This window comes from Hesperophylax consimilis, chromosome 9 (genome assembly GCF_061612785.1).
Source record: "Hesperophylax consimilis isolate HC1 chromosome 9, BYU_Hcon_1.0, whole genome shotgun sequence".
Lineage (NCBI taxonomy): Eukaryota > Metazoa > Arthropoda > Insecta > Trichoptera > Limnephilidae > Hesperophylax > Hesperophylax consimilis.
In genome coordinates, this window is record NC_142844.1 from 5,507,789 (window position 1) to 5,529,335 (window position 21,547).

Sequence of the window (21,547 nt, forward strand, 5' to 3'; positions counted from 1 at the left end):
AAGTATTCACTATACCTTATTAAAATTTTCCTTTTTATTACTCGTATATACATTTCTAGCAGTTAGTGGTAGCGACTTAAAAAGTATATTGGATTTTATTCTTTGATTTAAATCATTTTCTTTAATCCCAAACAGTTGTGTTCAATTTAACTTTTAATCGTGATGTAAAAGCATAATAGGGTGTAAATAAATTTAAAATATATTTTAAATGATTCAATTAACAAACTGGCTACTCTTGAATCAAAGGCAAACGTTCAACGTGGTTTGTTCACTTTTAAACGATGTTCTCATAATGTTGATTGATGTTTTGGTTGATTAGCCGTATTATCGGACCATCTATCCTAATAATTTAGACTGCAAAGCTTCCCGAAATGTTTGTTCCAGAATGAGGAGAAAGATTAACACTGTTAATTACCACAAAAATCAGTCATTTGTTTTTGACGAAAGAAAAAGTATTCAAAATTTGAAATTTATTTTTTACTTTTTTCAATTGTATCTGGAAAAGAAAGCTGGTGTCCGCTGTGGAATTCAAACTTTACATTTTTGAATTCAATGGATAAACTAAGAAGTTGGCAGTTAATAAATCGATTTTTTAAGGTTTTTCGCTATTAATTCCTATCTGCGACTACCGAAATGTTTCTCTATTAATATTAAATTATAATTTAATACGCTACTTTTCAATTTAATAGGCTACTGTACAATTTTATAGGCTACTGTACATTTGAGTAGGCTACTGTACATTTGAATAGGCTACTGTAAATTTGAATAGGCTACTGTACAAATATCATTTAAGATTTTCACGGCCAAAAGTATTTTTTTTATTTGTTTTTGGGGTATTATGCCGTGTTGCGCTAACTCCTTCTTTAGCCAACGTTTCGGACAGCATTGCAGTGTCCATCATCAGGGCAAATGTGTTATTTGAGGGGTTGTGTTAAAATGTGAGCTTATGTATGAGGTTGTGATACCGTGTTGCCAGCTCCAACCCTCTGAGCTAACATTAACGTATCATTTTTTAATTAAAGTGGTTTTCTTCGTTTAGCTCTGGTGTATCCGTCAATTACCGGATACCAAGAACTATTGAGCTTAGCTCCATCGTCTCTATTAATGTTTACGGGATTTTTATGAATTTCAATGGCCTCCGTAATCAGCCGTGCTCTATAAGTTTTCGGTCTCCCCAGGATTTCAGGAACAAATCCAAAGTAATGCCCGGTGTCAATCAAATGCTCGGCAATTGCCGATTTGTCAGGGTGGCCGAGTTTACAAGCTCTGAAGTGTTCTGAAATCCTTTTGGAGATAGTCCGCTCTGTCTGGCACAGACCTTGTCACATCCGGAACAGCTGAGTTTATACACTCCATCTGTTTCCAGAGGAAACTTAGTCTTTGCAGACCTCAGTAAGTCCTGTATCTTTGTTGTTGTTCCGAAGACAGTCTTGATATTTTCCTTTCTTAATAGCCTGGCAATTTTGTCTGTCACATTGTGCACATAAGGCAGGAAAACACAGCCTTTCGACTCTTGTTTAATTCTGTCTTCGTTTGGTGCAGATTTGGCTCTTATGATTTGCCTTGTCTGACTTGCTGGGTAGCCGTTACGCTCCAGTGCATCGGTCAGCTTCGTAAGTTCCGCTCCAATTTTATGTTCTTCACATATTCTGGTCGCTCGGGTCACCAATGTATGGATAAGTCCTCTCTTCTGCGCTGGGTGGTGGTGCGAATCAGCGTGTAAGTACCGATTCGTATGGGTACTAAAAGAATTACGCGCCAATGAAGAAATCTTGGTTCTGCCAGCCGATAAAGGAAATGCCACTGTCGTGATTAATACGGCAGACTACACAAAGAAGATGGAAGACCTCTTGTGCGATTCAGGCACATATAAGAAGATTAAAAACAACCCCACCAACAAGATTGACATAAAGACAAGGGAACTTGTGAAAGCTTCTAGCATCAGGAAAGAGGATTGGTCTAATCTTTTTGTAAAAGCCTCTAGAACTCCTGCCCTGTACGATCTCCCAAAAATACATAAAAAAGTGGGTGTGTCAAGCCTACGCAAGACAGAAGTGAAACTTCTTTTGTTAAACCGTATGAACCACAATCAATTACGTATTTCACTCGTATTACACTCACGACGCAGTATACTAACCAAGCAGCTGATGCTTGGCGTGGCGCAGTTCGCTGGTGTCTGAGAGAGAGGAAAGAAGAGAAGAGAGAGAACGTCCGTGAGCGGCTCCCCCACCTCAACAAGCGCATATGGTGAGAGAGGGACAGTGAACGGTGAGCGGTGGTGGGGGTACCCGCATTTTCGTGTCGATCCTGACTCGGTTTTACTCCGTCCCCGAATTACGCGCCTAAAGAAGTTTCACTTCAATATAATATATTTTTAAAAATAATGTACAATGTACAGAAATAGAATCCCACACAAGATCGCGTAGTGCGCTCTAGCGAACGGATATTTTATCAGAGGGAGATAGTTTTAATTTTTTTTTCTGTAAATTATTACATATTATCAAAATAAATAAATTAATTAAATAAATGTAATACAATTATCATAATATACGGATTAGATAATAATTTTAATCCAACACAATAACGCAAAGCGCGCTCTAGCGGAGTAATGTTTTATCACAGTGAGATAAGTGTTTTTATTATTTTGCAATATTATTTTCTTTTAAAAAATGTTCTGACCTACTAAAAAATAAGATATTGAATGAAAAAGGCGTTAAAAACAAAAAAATAATGTGCGATGGCCGAGAATCGAACTCGGATCAACTGCTTGGAAGGCAACTATGCTGACCATTACACCACCAACGCCAGTTGTCGGGATGAGCTAAGAAGCATTTATATGTTACTTCAAAACTTTGAAAATTATTACATATTATCAAAATAAATAAATTAATTAAATAAATGTAATACAATTATCATAATATACGGATTAGATAATAATTTTAATCCAACACAATAACGCAAAGCGCGCTCTAGCGGAGTAATGTTTTATCACAGTGAGATAAGTGTTTTTATTATTTTGCAATATTATTTTCTTTTAAAAAATGTTCTGACCTACTAAAAAATAAGATATTGAATGAAAAAGGCGTTAAAAACAAAAAAATAATGTGCGATGGCCGAGAATCGAACTCGGATCAACTGCTTGGAAGGCAACTATGCTGACCATTACACCACCAACGCCAGTTGTCGGGATGAGCTAAGAAGCATTTATATGTTACTTCAAAACTTTGACTAGATCAAATGAACTTTAATCGGTGGTGGGGGTACCCGCATTTTCGTTTCGATCGTGACTCGGTTTTACTCCGTCCCCGAAAATTCATTACGCGCCTAAAGAAGTTTCACTTCAAAAAGGAAATCCCAATGAAACCGATTGTCAGCGCTATTGGTGCTCCTACATACAAACTTTCCCAATACCTCTCGAGATTACTGCAGATGCAAACTGGAAAAACCGAATCGTGGATTAAGGATTCAACAGATCTGATTAGTAAGCTCAAGAAAGTTAAGACTGAGGAAGGAGATATTCTGGTCAGCTTTGACGTCGCGTCACTTTTCACAAATGTGCCTCTAGAAGACTCCATGACAATGCTCAGGGAGATATATGAGGAAGACATTTGCAAACTTTTTGAACACTGCCTCAAAACGGGATACTTTGCGTTTCAGGGTGAACTATTTGAGCAATTGGAGGGAGTTGCGATGGGCAGTCCATTATCGCCAGTACTAGCCAACTTTTTTATGGAGAAGTTTGAAGAAGTGGCACTCGACACAGCTTCGGCTGTCCCTAAAGTATGGTGGAGCTACGTCGACGATGTTTTCGCCATTTGGCCTCATGGAACGGAGAAAATAAATGAATTCCTGGACCATCTTAATTCTGTCCACAGAAAAATTAAATTCACAATGGAATTGGAAAACGAAGATAAAATCCTGCCCTTTCTAGATGTGGAGGTGATGCGGAAACACGATGGTAGCCTAGGGCATACTGTGTATAGGAAACCAACCCATACGAATCGGTACTTACACGCTGATTCGCACCACCACCCAGCGCAGAAGAGAGGACTTATCCATACATTGGTGACCCGAGCGACCAGAATATGTGAAGAACATAAAATCGGAGCGGAACTCACGAAGCTGACCGATGCACCGGAGCGTAACGGCTACCCAGCAAGTCAGACAAGGCAAATCATAAGAGCCAAATCTGCACCAAACGAAGACAGAATTGAACAAGAGTCGAAAGGCTGTGCCTTCCTGCCTTATGTGCACAATGTGACAGACAAAATTGCCAGGCTAATGAGAAAGGAAAATATCAAGACTGTCTTCGGAACAACAACAAAGATACAGGACTTACTGAGGTCTGCAAAGACTAAGTTTCCTCTGGAAACAGATGGAGTGTATAAACTCAGCTGTTCCGGATGTGACAAGGTCTATGTAGGCCAGACAGAGCGGACTATCTCCAAAAGGATTTCAGAACACTTCAGAGCTTGTAAGCTCGGCCACCCTGACAAATTGGCAATTGCCGAGCATTTGATTGACACCGGGCATTACTTTGGATTTGTTCCTGAAATCCTGGGGAGACCGAAAACTTATAGAGCACGGCTGATTACGGAGGCCATTGAAATTCATAAAAATCCCGTAAACATTAATAGAGACGATGGAGCTAAGCTCAATAGTTCTTGGTATCCGGTAATTGACGGATACACCAGAGCTAAACGAAGAAAACCACTTTAATTAAAAAATGATACGTTAATGTTAGCTCAGAGGGTTGGAGCTGGCAACACGGTATCACAACCTCATACATAAGCTCACATTTTAACACAACCTCAAATAACACATCTGCCCTGATGATGGACACTGAAATGCTGTCCGAAACGTTGGCTAAAGAAGGAGTTAGCGCAACACGGCATAGTACCCCAAAAATAAATAACAAAAAAAAGGCTACTGTACATTTGCATAGGCTACTGTACATTTGAATAGGCTACTGTACAATTTAATAGACTATTGTACAATTGAATAGGCTACCGTACGATTCAATAAAATATTAACATGGATTAAAACATTAAGATAAATATTTAACAATATCTTTAAATACTATCAAGAAGAAATAAAATAATTTACGAAAATTTCGAAAACAACATCGAAGAAGATAACAAATAATTATAAGCAATAATTAGTCATCCGAAATACAAATACAAATTGAAAACATCTCCCGAGTAAAAATAAACGTCTCATAAACGTTAGTTTATCATTAAAAAAATAATCGAAGAAGATTATAATACTAATAAATCCAAACGAAACATGAAACAAAAAACACAGAAAAATAAAACCACTGACAAAAATTTTACCACTTTGTTTCATTCTTTAATATTGTATACCATGATCACTAAACAGGCAGTAAATGATTCACCCAATTGCGGAAGAAATCATTGTCGGATAGTTTACAATTATAGACAATGCACAAAAATCCCAAAACTTCAACATAACAACAAACTGAAAAGATATAGCAATGCAACAATTCAATAGACTGGGCATCTTATGTTTTAGCATATTAAATGATATTACACTCAGATAAAAAATTACCATATTTAAATTTTCAAATGTTCGAAAACAAAAGACAATCAATGTTCACAGTTGCGAGCTGATACCACGGATATCTACAAAGATGGAAATATCTCTTCGAAATTGTTAAAAACCAAAATGATTTCACGGATATCAAAAAGCCGTAATTATTACATTGGAACCTAATTATTATACCTTATTTTAATTTAATTTCAGATTTACAATAGTATTTTGCATGATATATTAAATCGATGGGTACAACTTTCAAAAGTTGTTCCAATAAAAAAATAAAGAAAATTGTTTAAAAACTTTTTTGAAAGTAAAGCTAGATGTATTGAAAAAAAAAAGATTAATTAAGTAAGAGTTTGTGATACCTTTAATCGGATGCCAGTAAGAAAGAGAAATTGCAAACCAAAAAAAAAATATATAACCGTATGTCAAATTTTGCAATCAATAAGTCCGATTCATTATCAGCTCTAGTTCCAGCGACGGTTGCAATTGGTCCACTCGTATTATAATGTGAACCGCTAATTTAGGGAAATAATTCGGAAGTTTCAGTACTTAAGTCTGCCAACTCCGAAGTTAAATGGAGTCATAAAGCTAAGATATCTGCGGCGGAGGGAGAGATTCATGCCCGAATTTCAGCGCATTATAATACTCCCGTTTTCGTAAAAGTCATGGAGAAAATTTTATGGAATCTTTTGATAATTCTGTGAAAGTTTTTGAGTGATGTTTTCAATCAATCATTTGATTTAACCCCTAACGCCATTTCGTTCGGTTTAGCAAACAAAGAGCTATTTCCAGTAGAGTCAGTTTGTTTGCTTTTCGGAATAGTTCATATGGTCTTATAGAAATCGTTGTATCTCCCCTTCCATAATGGTTAGAAATATGATATAAACGGTATATCGGACGATTGTGCATTATAATTTAAGAATGAGTTTTATATTTTTTTTGTTTATATCTGTCGCTACTATTTTATATTTGAAGAAATAAATAAATATTGTTTTGTGTATAATGTTAATCCGTGGATGCGATATTAATAAACTATTTGAAATTGTCCACATTCACGGAACCTAGCATTGTGTACCTAGCTTTAAGATTGTCAAATTCCTTGAAATGTAAATTTTTTTTATATTAACTCCACACAGGAGGTCCTGAAGAAAATAATTTCCCTCAAGACCTATGTCATCTTTGGGGATGCTGTGTGGAGGGTCTTTTTGTGGAGAGGAACTTTAATTTAACTTTAACTTGTAAAAAATAAAAATAAACAATTGGCCGGCGGGTAGCGAATAGAAAGTGTGGGTAGTCCGAAGCTGGCTCGTACTCTCCAATGGCTATGGAAATCCGACCAATGAGAAGCCATAAACGGGCCGCCTGAACTTGGCCGACCTTTTTTATGTGCCGTTGTCGAGTCGCAACTTTGAAAAAAAGCAGCAATTTTAAATTTTAAAGTCTCTTTCTCCATTGGGTCGCCATCGCCTCGGACCTTCGCATCTACCAGCTACCTGCCGCAGCCCCTTTCTGCCGAGTTCTGAGAATTTTATTGGCCTTTCTCCCGTATTGACTGAAGTATCCTGCATCGACTAGATTCCGGCGGGAACCACGAGGCTTAAGACCCTGACATACTTAACCGCCTTTTTAAAGGCGATCTTTTACTTATTTGCACAAAAATTTTGCACAAAAGTCGTCTATATACCAGAAACGTCCTTTTCAGGACGAAAGTAAATTGATTTGCATTTTGCAAAAAAGTCGTCTATATACCAGAAACGTCCTTTTCAGGACGAAAGTCAATTGATTTGCATTTACAAAGTCGTTTGCGGCGTGTAACTAACCCCTATTTTTACAGTCTGTATGCACATGATATTTAGTCGGGTACTAACGGTATTAAAAAGAAAAAACACCTCGCTTTATATTCAAATCAATAAGTTGACAACAGAAAAATTAAAATGTACACAATTTGAGAAAAAAATGTGAAACTTTATGAATTTTTCATTAATTATTTTTACATGAAACGATAAAAAAAGTGAAAATGTCTTATTCAATATCAGTAATTTTATTTATTTATTGTTTGAAACATTTATTTATTGTTTGAAACATTTAAATTTCAGAAATGAAACAGTAAAATTTTTATTTAAAAAAATTTTTAAAGCGTATCACATCACTTTTCAAAAACTTTAAGGCAGGGATGTTTCACAAAATTTTAAAAATTCTCAAATTTCCAAAGCTAATTTTTGAGTTTTGTGAAAGCTCTATTAAAGTTTGTTATTATTTCAGTTCTGTGAAGCAACAGGCCCATGCTGATATAATCATAAATTTTGAATAGAACTTTCACAGAACTTGAAAATTAGCTTTGAAATATTTTTAATTTTTCAAATTTTGTGAAACAACCCATCCTAAGTTTTTGAATACGTTCAGAAATATCCCATTTATTTAAATTTTACGAAAATAAATTCCGAAAGGTAATTCTTAATAGTATAAAACATCGCTATCCGCGTTTTGCCTGTTTGTGCGCTTATTTCTTCTAAACCACGCAACGTATTTTGATGGGTTTTCATTATCATTTAGAGAATTTCTTCCGGAGGGCTTATATATATATAAAGTATGCATATTGTATTTGTAGAAAGTATAGAAAATTCAAGCAACGCTGGGTAAACATCTGCTAGTATTGAATAAACGCCAAACTTAAATAAAAAATTTCAATATCTTTTGATATTACGATAGACTATAGTGTTTATAAATATATAGATATAAATATGTATATGTATTTTTAATACCACTCAATATATAACGTTAGAGTGTGTAGTTTTAAGTAAGAAAATATAAATATAGTATTTATGTAGTTTTGAGGAGTCACCATAGGTGTCAGTAGTAGTACTACATGACAGAGACAAATGTCAGACGTTTGGGTCCAATAACCGAATGGTTACGAAGTTAGCCGATCTACAGGCGAGCATCTTCAGTAAGCGATTCTCCCGCTTCAGAATAATTAAGAGCATCCCGTAGAACGGACGTTAGTCCAGTTGGATATTTTTTGTAAATTCTTCACAATAATAAAAATACTCATAATTTCAGATAAACCGAAGTATTATTGAAATCTCGCTATCATCTCAAGTGTATTGCTAAGAACGAAACGCGCAGTATACCACAATATTTACTTTATATAACAAGGTGTTTTAAAACAAATGCAATTTTTCCATTGACACCACGGCGAAAGATTAAGCCAACACTTATAACCCTTAAATTTTAGCGCGGAACCATTTACTTACGTGGCAGAGCTTTTACGAGTCACGAAAATTGCTCTCACCTACGTGGGCTCATTAAAATTCTTCCCCTATTCTCATTCGAAACTTGTTCAACATGCTCGTGCTCACTTTACAGGCAAGTTTTCCTGCAGACCAAGTCTTGATAATAATCTCATGCATTATACTGAGTGGTAATTCTGACGTAAATGAGATGTCATGGAGTTCTAAACATTCTTAAGCTCAGAAAAGATAACACACGATTATTACGTCTGCACACAAGCTATTTACAAATATGTTCTTAAAATAACTAAAACTAAAAGTTACCTAAATAAATTTCAATGCTATCGTTCAGGAGTATATATTAGTAATATATTAGTAGAGTATTCTTGATAAAGTTTGTAGAAATTGATTTATACTATTTCCGTCTCACTGGGAAGAGTTGTCTTTGTTAAAACAATGTAGCTACATGTGTAAAACGGGTAAGAATATCATGTTTTATCCTGAATGACAACTAGATCTAGATCAAGAAAATGAAATTGCGATAGCAATGAAAATTATGCTGACCGTCAACAGGCTTATGGGGTAAGAATAAAAATATTTATTAACCGGAAAGAAACAAAGTTAAGTCGGTAATCTTTGCAGTGATTAGCTTCTTAAAGAACTTGATTACCCCAATTTTGCTTATGCTAACAGTACTTCCATTTACGAAACTTATCCGTTGATGTGTTCAAGTGTTTAGAATACTGAAGAAAATTTATTTGCTGTTTTATGAGACCAACAACAATATTGCAATTTCCTAGTAAAAAATTCCTAAGTGGGTACATATTTTTTTGTTCCAAAAACGGTATTATTATTGAGTTAATAGGATCTCTTGTGTATGTGTGTAAACAATTTTTAAAAACGCTCATTAAATTTTATTATAATATTTGACATATTCATGGATGTTAGGCGAAATACGAGCAAATTGCATGTAGATGCGATATTGTAGAATCATTAACTTATAAATTAAAAGTTCCATACACACGACGCCCACACAACGTACTGAGCCAATAAGTAAGTTAATGAATACTTGATAATTGGTGGGAAGGTCCGTACACTTTATTTTTCATTTTGTTAGTGCTGAGTGACTCGGAATCTTATGCGAGCTTCACACATAGCAACAACCACTATAATATACGTTATCGAGATAAATAAAAATATCTTTTTTTTGTTCAATAAGGTATTTAGCTTTTAAAAAGTACAAAACAATATTTATTTGAGTGTTGTTTCTGAGAAATTTACGATCTTTTGTATGACAAATAATAATATTTGGATGGCTTTGATGTGTATGGAAGACAGTCAAGCTTCTGTTCTTGAACGACGGTTAACGAAAACGTACCTATAATACTCTTACTGGCAAACGTAAACAATTGATACAAGTGTTCTTCAGAGAACGGAGAAAGCTTTTTCTCGAGAAAATATGTGTGCTAAAATGAAGAACTTTTCCTTTTAGTTTTGAAATACTTAGGCACCTACATTAGGTCTGTTTGTTACAGTATTGTACTTTAAGACGCTTTCTCTGAAATTGCCTTTAACACTCTAGGTACTAGGTACATATAGGATTCGAAATTGGTCCCAGGATTACCTTACTGGCTACTAATCACCATCCAGGGATTTCCTGGAAATGTAACAGTAATTAATACTTGACTAATTTATATGGTTTCATCTTTAGGAAATATCATATCGAATACGCTTGTCAAAGCAAGAAATTTATACCTCTATACCAACCTTCCCAACGACCTAAGTGTAACACTCTGTTAATAAGACTTATTGGAAAGTGAACTCATGTCACCAATTTAAATAAGATTTTTTAGTGTACTGTTAATTCTCTTCTAATTAGCAATATACTCGAGATGATAGGAAGTTTAGAACAATTACTTCAGGTCGTTTGAGATGACAAGTTAGTTTATTATTAAGAGATATTTAAAATGGATATCTATAAGGACTTAACTTCCGTTCTATAGGAGGCTCTGAGTTTTTCTAGCGAGGGAAGAAACTCATACTGAGCTGCTGGCATGGAGATCGGCTGTACTCGTAACAATTCGGGTATGGCCAACATGTTGTCTCTGTCATGTGACGTTACTATTGCCGTCTATGGAAATATCTTACAACTACATATCAATAACTTCAATCTACACACTCAAACGACATCTGTTTAGCTGTATTGATACTAAAACTATTTATCAACACTACAGATCTTGTAACTACAAGGCCACACACAGACCAATGAAGTTGACAATTTTTTGCCAAGAATATTTTTCAATATGATCAAATTTACCAAGGATAAGAAAAAATATCTATCTTTGGGCATTAAGACACGCCACGCCCACTCAAACTTATTTCGGTTTATTTCTTCAGTGTTCAACTATTTACACACATTTGCGATAACCACATGAATTAATGTTTGGTGATTCACATTTTAGGCCTTTGCCTGGGCACATAATGATCCGGTACACAAATACACAATTAAAATCAATTATAATTTGTGTGTGTTTTAAGCTAATAGGTATAATTTTCATTGCTTTGGTTTTCTTCCGTAGTGCTAAAATAACTGAGGCAAACAGATATTAGAAAGAAAGACAGCCATAAAGCTCGACTTAATAGTATTCTATCGCATGTTAACTTTGAGCACAAAATGCTCTTATTTGCCGCCATTCTCCTTGTGTACAAAATAAGCAGCAAAGTGCTAATAAGCGGCAAAGTGCTATTTTGTTGAAAATTATTGCCATAATAAATAATTATTGCCCGATATTCGAGGTTTGCGTTACGGTCTTAGGCGTAGAGTTCGTAAACAAGTGGTGACGGTATTTGAATGATTATTAGAATGAAATTTTAATAGGATTAACATAAACACAGTTAATTTAATATTAGGTATAAACTAAGAACATCAATTATCATAAAATGATTTGTTATAACCTCTATATGTTCCCAACCGCCCGGAGCCAGTGACATCACTGCCATATAGAAATTATTATATAGAAATTTATATATAGAAATTTTCGATACATTTAAAACCTCTCCATCCTATTTCAAAGCAAAAATAATTAGTTGTTAATGAAACTGATATGTTTCTGTATTATGTTTGTAAAATGATAAGTATTTATTGTACCGAAATGTATTATATGTGTGTACTCATGTTATTTCTGTATATTGTTGGTAAATTTTTGACATGTATTGTATTTGTAAAATGAGAAGTATTTATTGTACTGATGTGTATTACCTATATGTGTGTACTGATTAGTTATTTCCGTATAATGTTTTGTAAATATTTGTCACGTATTATGTTTGTAAAATGATAAGTATTTATTGTACTGATATGTTATTTCTGTATAATGTTTGTAAATTTTTGACATTTAAAATTTTGTAAAATGAGAAGTATTTATGGTACTGAAATGTCATTTATGTATAGTGTTTGTAATTTTTCGACATGTATTATGTTTGTAATATCCTTTTGGGGGTTAAATAATAAATAAAATCCACAATTGGGGTATGTTGTGAGGCTAAAGGTAGTGGAGATGGGAAGGAAACGGGGGAATATGAAGGTGGGAGAGTATCTGGCTATTTTTCAAGCGACAGTGGAATTATGAATGGTGGTCCATCGGCAATGCTGAGAGTATCTTCCACTCTGGAACGTGCCGCAAGTATACTATTTATAATTTCTGATTAATAAATTGTGAAATAACACAAATTAATCAAATAAAATGTAAGAGATTCGAACTTGCGATCTTCGGCTTGCTAGTCGAGAGCCTTACATCCCGACCACGGAAGCTGTCAACTTGTAACAACTTTTTTTTAATAAATTTTGAAGGTTATACCCAAATACCGGTATATAACAAATTAAGGGGGAAGATATTACTAATAAATCTAAAAGAAACATGAGACAGAACAAGACACGGAAAAATAAACGAATAAAGGTCTCAACTGGAAATCAACCCTCTGATCTCTGTGTTACGAGGACAACGTCTTTAACTACTCGACCATTGGGACCTGATAATTATACCTTTTTCTCGATCTCAATTTATTGAGATCGTTTTCTTTTTATTTTTCTGCTTAGTGTTTCGTTTGGATTTATTGGCATTATCTTCATCTTTAAAGATATATTACGTTATGGGTATGACCAGGAAAGTTGTTTAAATAAAAAATTGTACATTCATTAAGACCGCAACCTTTTCTCACCTAAGACACACTCAAATTCTTCCTGGAACTCAATTGATACACAAATTCTATGTTTTTTATTTGAAAAGTATACATACATATAACTATAACATATTTATTAATTATTTAATAATTATTATAAAATAATAATAAATTAATGTGATAACTGCACGTGTTTCAATGAACACAAAAGTTTTATATTCGGCTCGATTTTTGACAGCACGACTTTGACCACTTATCATTTTTAATTAATACAAACGTTGAAAAACTTTGCTCACATCAATATGTCGTTGAAAATGGAAGAAGTGTTAGGATTGCTTTGTCGAAAATGCGAGGATATTCGTATAGGATAACGTAAATCCAGAAAACATCTAATAGAACTTCGGAGAAGTGAAGTTTTAAAATCATGTCATTTTATAAATCTGTAAATTCCTTCCGAATTATATAGAGGAAGTGCTTCCGTAAAATTTATTGCATTGGTTGCAAAAGTATTTCGAATCCAATCGTATTGTTCCGTATTAACGGAATAAAAATACAGATCAAATTTGTGCTGAAGCATACTCAAATGTTGTTGGCCAGATCCAAAATTAATTGTTTGTTTTCAATTATTGTACTTTGGTTTATCTTTTGGTACATTTCTAAACATCCTTTTTGCAACTCTTTCTGCTAAAGTTAGATTTTTTTTTCAGCCCTTGTAATTTGTATTTTACATTTTTTATTAAGTTCATTCAAATGCTCGAATATATCAGCCATGTATGCAAGTTTAATCAATCAGTAATCATCATCGAGGCGTTGATATAGTTCGTGCATATTTTGATTTAAAAGAAACTCACGCCCTTCGTGACGAAGCTCAAACAATCCAGCAAAACCTTTGCCTCGGTATAGCCAACGAATTTCAATATAAAACAATAGAGATTCATATTTGGCTCCCATTTCAGCACAGAACATTCCAAAGATTCTATACTACATTTTGAAAAAATAGACAATATTATGAAAAATAATTTGTCATTGTGTATTAAATACATAATGAAATATTGTAAGATGTCAAATACATTGAATTTGACCCCGGCACACCTGTATCGGGCTTACGGCACACCCGTGTGCCACGGAACACCGGTTGCGGAGCACTGATTTAGACTTTTAGAAGAACTCAATAGATATTCCATATAAATTAAAATTGCATATAACACTATCTAGATTACTAATAAATTCTTTAGAAATTTGTAACCATTCAAAAAGATAGTTTCCAAAAATATGGGAAAAATTAATTTCTATGGGCTATTTTATTAATTAATTAATTTCTCGAGCTGTGGGCCAATTTCAAAAAGCGAACCATGGAAAGGCTTCGGATTCAATACAATAATGCCTACCGCATAATGTTCGGACTTCCAAGGCACTGCAGTGCCTCCTCGATGTTCATGGAGGGAAGAGTTCCCGGCTTTGCTGCCCTAATGAGATCCAGGGTAGCCGGAACGAGGGGAAGGATCAATAACTCCAGAAACATCCTCATCATCGAATCCCGCCAGACCTCAGGATCGAGCATCGAAAAACATTGGAGAAAAATATTGGCCCCCATAATTATCGCTCCGATGATAAGCTTACAAGATATTTAAATGTTTTATGTTAACACTCTCCATTCTATATAGTTCCTTTTACTTTTTCTTATATTTTATTTGCTCTATCAAACTTACATTTTAAATTATTTGTACTTAATTGTATCTCTGTATATAACATTGTAGTTATATTTTATGGATTGTGTGGGATTGCACTAACCTCCCCACATTCTGGAATAAACAATTATTTATTTATTTATTATTATTATTTATGGAATATTGTTAATTAATTCTGATTTTGAAATGTGAGATCGACAGAAATGACATATGATAATTAGGTCTCAATGGTCGAGTGGTTAAAGAGGTTGTTCCGGTAAGACAGAGATCCAGGTATAGATTCTCAGTTTTTTTTTTACATTTGCCCCACACCGAAGGCCCTGAGGAAAATAATTGAAGTAAGAAGGTATGGGCAATCAACCAGTTATTCGTCACTCGACCACCTGTTTACTCGAGCATTTGGTTGGCTTACCGCCCATACACAAAATCATTCATTCACACTTGGCTACCACTCTGCTGTTTGGTTGCTTGTACATATAGTCATTATATTATGACTATTATTGTATTATGACTACACATTCTCTCGACCACATCGTTATCGACACTCAGGACGGCTTGTTTCATAGAAATAAATAACTAATGATTATGCTATGTGATGGTTGCATTCCTTGCTCCGTCATTATCTCAGAGCAAGGTATGGACAGAGCTTCCCATAAGGGCGAGGGAAATAAACCAAGTTGAGAAGAGCAGTTGGAGTGATCAGGACAGTAAACAGGCACGTCGCAATGTAATATCACCATTTAGTGCACGAAAATATAATCAGCTTACGAATTACCAGCTCTTTTTACAATAATTCAGGATGCGTTAAAAACTTAACACATGCCAAATCAGATAAACAAAAGGTCTGGCTCTTTTGCTTCATTTACGAGTAATATTTTGCTTCACTATATAGAACTTTTACAAATGTGTAATAATTTACCCACTTCACTCAATTTAAGCTTCGCTACGCCAGGCGATTCGTTTAAAAACGAACATTCAGATCCTGCATACAAAAACCCTATACTAGACTGCGCTGCAAACCGTTGCCTTACTGTGCGCTTACTATCATACCATCAAAACTCACAAATCAATAAACGTATAATTAAAGTATAATCGTATAATCACAATAAACGTATAGTCAATACTTGATTATTTAATTAAAGTTTCCATTTGATATTATTGACATTATAATAGTATCCGGCATTCATGTAATCCAGCCTGAACTGGCAAAATGGGGTTAAGACAGTCACGGGCGCATGTAGCAGTTAGTGTTTCCGTATATTATAATTATTGTTACTACGTGACGCCATTGACATCCCCCAAACCCAACTCTTCCCCAACCCAATCCTCATCTCTCCCATTATGTACTCAGTTTACTCACACGTAACGCCTTACCGGATAAATTGAGGTATCTTAGAAACGTTCTGGACATTACGCTAAGGTTTATTGCACAAGTTAACATTTTATTACAACATTAAACATATTATAATTAATAACAAAGTTGTATACATCATCTTACTACGAAACTTTATCGTAAAAATGTTGATATTATTACACTGGAACACCCAATATCCAACTTACGACTAGAACTGGGTCAAACCAACGGAAGCAATCTTTGAACTTTGTTCATCGAATGCAGTAGCCACTTAACTAGATTTTTATTTTAGTTTGTAGAGGTCGAATGTAAAAATATAATACACAGAGCTTTTTTCATAAGAAACTGATGAGATTTGATGCGAAATCGTTTGTTCGTTGCCAATTTTAAAGTTTCTTGAAAAATTACGAGAGTTATTTTACAATGAAAGATTCGAATAACTAGGTGAAGATAAAATCTATCTTATTTCAAATGAAATCCAATAAAGAGCATTCTTTATTTTTGTCAGTGTCAATGTCTGGAGTTGGTTGTATTTAGTTCTCTTAATCGGAGATATTCTAAGGTCAAATCAATTGGGAAGAGGAAGTTGAAGACTGTCAGTAAAGTTTAGAAGCACGTGGCTCTGTTAGAAATTAGTCTAAACCTAAACTAAGCATTTTTGCAAGTGGCAATGAAAACAAATTCGAAGCCACCTGATTGTAATTGGTTAACGGAAATCAATTGATCTAAACATTGTAACATTGTGCGCATTGCTGTTATAAATATTTATAAATTAAAGACAAAGTTTTGGCACAACCACCCCTTTGTCATAGTATTTGTAAGCTTGGCCGTGGCGAAGGTGATTTATTTTTGGTATCAAAGTCAAAACTTGATAATAATGACCCATTACAAAGTTACTACCTATTTATCTGTCGGCATTCCAAGATGCAAAATAAAACTTGTCTTACCATGAGGGGTAACTCAAGTACCCCGCACTTCTCATTTATATTAAAAAAAATTATCCACAAATTTTAGTGCACATTATTCTTTTGGCTTATATGTAAAGCGTTTTCGTGAAAAAAATAGTATAGTATAAAATTTTATTAAAAAATATTCTTTTTCAACGAACGTGGCCTCCGGCGGACCCCCTGGGGTTGAGGGGAGGGTACTGACTTATTGCATGTATGGTAACATTTTGGTATCTTACCCTTTCACGCAGCTTTGGTATTAGCGCGATAAGTGAGATGGCGATCATCACCCACTGCAGGGTGAACGGTTTCAGATGTTGGCACTAATAACTCTAGCACGCAAGATATATTGTTTGTAAGGAATGATACTATTAAAAAAATATATTTGTTTGTGCTTCATTCTCATACTTTCGTTTATTTTTATGGTTAATTTTTTGTGTAAAGGTATTAAGGAATTCACAAAATACCAAAAATAAAATATCTTTATTTGTAATTATACATCGAGGATAGAAGTTTTAGAGATTTTGACTAACCCTGTTGGCGGCGGCAACGTTAAATTATGTTCAAACGTTTAAAAACAATTAAACTGGCATGTACCAAATTTGAGTTGCAATAACAATATTTATTTTTTATCATTTTCACATCAAATTCATCAATCCCCCTCCTAATCTATCCGACAACCACAACATTTTGCTGTGTTGTTATTCTTCTTTAATTTTTTTTCGACCATCATTCAAAAATGAAAGGTTGCTTGAAGTAGCTTTGGCCGTGTTTGGTGAGCCATAATATCCAGGTACTTCCCCACCTTGCTCTTCCCCATCTTCTTCCCTCTCCACTACCTACAGCCTCACAAAATACCTTAATTCGGGATGCACTAGTCTCACTGGCTCCAGACGGGAGCAGTTGTAAATTTTGGGCGGTGTTCATATAAAAAAACAGACTTTCTAAAAGGCTATATGATGATGTAAATAACCACGTTGGTCGGCATGACGTTTACAACGCCTAATCCACAAACGCAAACGAGTATTCTGTGTTGGCACATACAATAAAAAATTACACCCTAAGAATCAGAATAAATAATGTATTCGTCAACGTAAAAATAAAATGAATGGATTAGTTGCCATACTCATTTTTATAAGATCAATACGCATTGAAAAAAATAGGCATTGGAACTTAGAGTAGAGTAAGAACTTATAATTTTGTACAAGAAACAACTAATGAAGACACATTCATTTTAAATTCGGTACTCCCATTTGTAATGGACCTGTTTGGGGTAAAGGAACGTAAAGAATTTTTTTTTTTTCATAAATTAAAATACGTTCAGAGAATAGGGAGAAACGAACAGACTATGGACATCTCTGGGACATACTAGAAGCTTTATTATAGAAACCTACGTCGGTAATAGGTGTTAACCACGTAATAATTGAAAAGAGGCGTGATGGAGCTCAACGAATCAGATCATTCCCAAAATCAATTAAATAATTTTTCGCCAATCACGGAGACTAAGGGCGGTCTAAAGACACGAAACACTCTAGGTTGATTTACTGTTGAGCTAACCTTGGGATCCGGTCTCACGATGCGTGTAAGGGCACTTGGAGAACGACGATAAATTTGCATTCTAAGGTAGAAACGAAGCGATACCCAACCAGCGATAACGAAACAGGGGGGTGACGGTTTGGCGAAAGAAGATGGTTTTTTAGAATGTTTCGGTCCAGAAGACATATTACGAGGTGATCCTCATAGAGAGAATTGTTTACGATCGCTGAGGTTCTGAGTGCTATTTCAAGTGTTGACAATGGACACGAATTTTAACTTAAGATGGGATGTTTGGCCGAAATTGCCTAATTATATTAACACGGGGGAGATGCAAGTTGGGTAATTAAGAAAAGACATAAAAGTTAATGGGTCACGAAGTCTTTGATTAACGATCAAAATTTTACGACCTTTTTTTGCGCGTAAACAAAGTTACGAGGATAATATATTGAAATTCCTGGATGGAGCGAGAAAGGGGTATATGGGTTGGGCTAAAACTAGACGCAAAAAAACTGTAAAAACAGGGATGTACTGGGCGTAGATCACCGAAAAGGAAGGACCAGGAATCGAAAAGAAACCCGAAAGGTAGTTTAGCTCATGATGGAAGAGGTGTCACCGACTCGGGTAGTGGACAGCGATGGGTTACGAAAAATTACCAGAAGATATGCGGCGGATATCACGAAAAGAGTCAAAACAGGTAGGCGAAATTACAAAAAACGTGTCGAATCAAATTTTGGAACGAATGCCTACGTATGTCATCACCGAGAGGAAGGTATATGTGTCCTGGGATCACCCACGGATCGTGTAGACACCAATCAAATGCTAGAAGGCAGCACACAAGGAAGGATACTGGATTGCGCAAGCGCTGGACATAATAGGTGAAAAGCTTCCGTTAGTTGGGATAATTTATCGATTATATTATCGATATCAATAGCGAATTTCTCGGAAAGATTTCGAAAACAACGATATAGAAATGAGCTACACCTAGTCTATAGGCCGGAAATCAACCAATATTACGGACACAACACGTGTACGAGAAAAAATAATCAAATAATTTTACGCAATAATCTACATCGCCGTATATCATTTACGAGAGGGCGCTCGGAAGTCAGGCCACCGAGTACGCGCCTGTACCCGTCTCGGCAGGGGGGTAGGTGTCTACCTCAACTCGGCAGGCGGGGGCCAAAAATCCTGAAACGGGGTTATGCAATTCTAAACTTAACGGGAAGTGAAACCTTGAATTCATAAAGGCGAAAGTCGCACAAATTTTAAGTCGATTTATTCGAAAGAACATTATTAAATAGCGTTGTTTGGAGGAAATCAGGGCTTTTTTCGTTCTAACTTGGTTGGAGTCGGGCTTCGAGAACTTAACGTCGCGACAGTTTGGTGTGCTATCTTTAAACTAAACTGATAGAGTTTTAAATATAGTGAAGTTGTGGTTTTAATATTAATTGAAATAATTGAAGTGTTTTAAATTTAATTAGATTCAACCAAAAAAAAAGGGTAGACTCATAATTAGACAATACTAAATTCACGGGTTGGAGTCTCTTGGTTTGGACTAATTTAGAACGATGAAACTCAACTGCAGTAACGTTTAATAATAACGCGTGTGCCATTAGAGGAGAAAAAAAATAGAGAACCATAATAATTATCAAATGACCTGACAAAAACGGCTAAGACAAAGTTCTAAATTTATTGTGAAATTGAAGAGACAGTGTTTTCCTTGCGAGCACGGGAAGGATTTTAACGGTTTACACGATATAAGAATTTAGTGAAAAAATCGAAGTGAACGTGGCAAATAATATATGAAAGGTTCTAGGGAGGGGGAGGGGGTTTTGGGTAGATCTCGGCAAATACTTACTTAGATACTCTAAAATAGTCGATAGGGAGAGATATCTAGACTAGGTACAGTGGAGGCCAACAAATACCTATGCATGTCAACTATCAACTTACGGTTAGGGAGGAAGAGATATTCTATTGAAAGAAATGATCCGCTTAAACATTCCGAAATCTAGTATTCGGTAATTTATGTGCTATCTACGGGGCGGCGTATGGAAGTAGGGATTTTAGCTAGAAAAATTAGATTCAATATGGTTATAGTTCCTACTGGCGAGTAGACGGGTGACATAGATAATCGATTTCGAATTTAATACGAACCCTTAACGGCTTAGGGGCTTCTACATCCTACCTACAGCCCCTGGACGTGGATTAATGTACATGTCGTCGATATCCCGACTGGACTGGTAATATAACGATTTTGGGTGAGTGATCTTGCATGAATATATATTTCCAGAACGTTAAAATTGCGACGAAGATGGGGCTGCAACTGATAAAATAGTATCACATTTAGAACTGTTTGCTTGCTTCTAACAGCTGTGTTTAGCACGAGGCCAATGACCTACTTATTTGTAAGCAGTTAGTGGCGACACACGACCCAAAAGGAAGGAAAGGGACCCCATAAATCACTCGACGTCCGTGCCTGACGACAAAAGTCGTACATTCTACCGAGTTGGCAGCCGCGCAGAGGCACCTCAAATCAACATGGAAGCGACTAGCTGCAACCAACTCATGCTCAAAACAAATAAAAAAATCAAATTAATAATATTTGTATAACCTTATATGTTCACTAACAAATTCCCGAATACCTTTGGCCTCGGCTTAGAACTCACCGTTGGAGTATGTTGTTCGTAAGCTGTCTTGAGAAAGCACACAACTTCCTCAGCTCAGAAGTTTTTCTACTTTCCTCATCACGCGATTTCGGGGCGTCAACGTTGTATGGAGAATCACGAAGAGTTCGGAAGGTCATCCCTTTTCGCGGGACCGGGTCGGATGAGAGGACACGAGAGGCAGTATGAAAATTAATGTCAAGTTGGAATGTTTGGGCCTTGGTTCGCTGCGAAGGCGTTTAATTGAACGGGCTCCAAGTCTTTCAAAATCGCGTGGAGGGGACGTCGGCGTGATGAACGAGGGTTCAAAATCGGAGGACGAACACATACTAAAGCGGGGTTTACCCGGAGGTTGATGCAACTCGACTGGAAAACCCTCGAGATCCTTTGCAGC

At 35.6% G+C, this 21,547-nt stretch overlaps 1 protein-coding gene across 1 annotated transcript in view; it reads right to left on the minus strand.

The window, feature by feature from the left end:
* LOC149420840 (pyrokinin-1 receptor-like) overlaps positions 1–21,547 on the minus strand; it is a 144,271-nt gene that overhangs the window by 18,502 nt on the left and 104,222 nt on the right. The window lies entirely within an intron of this gene.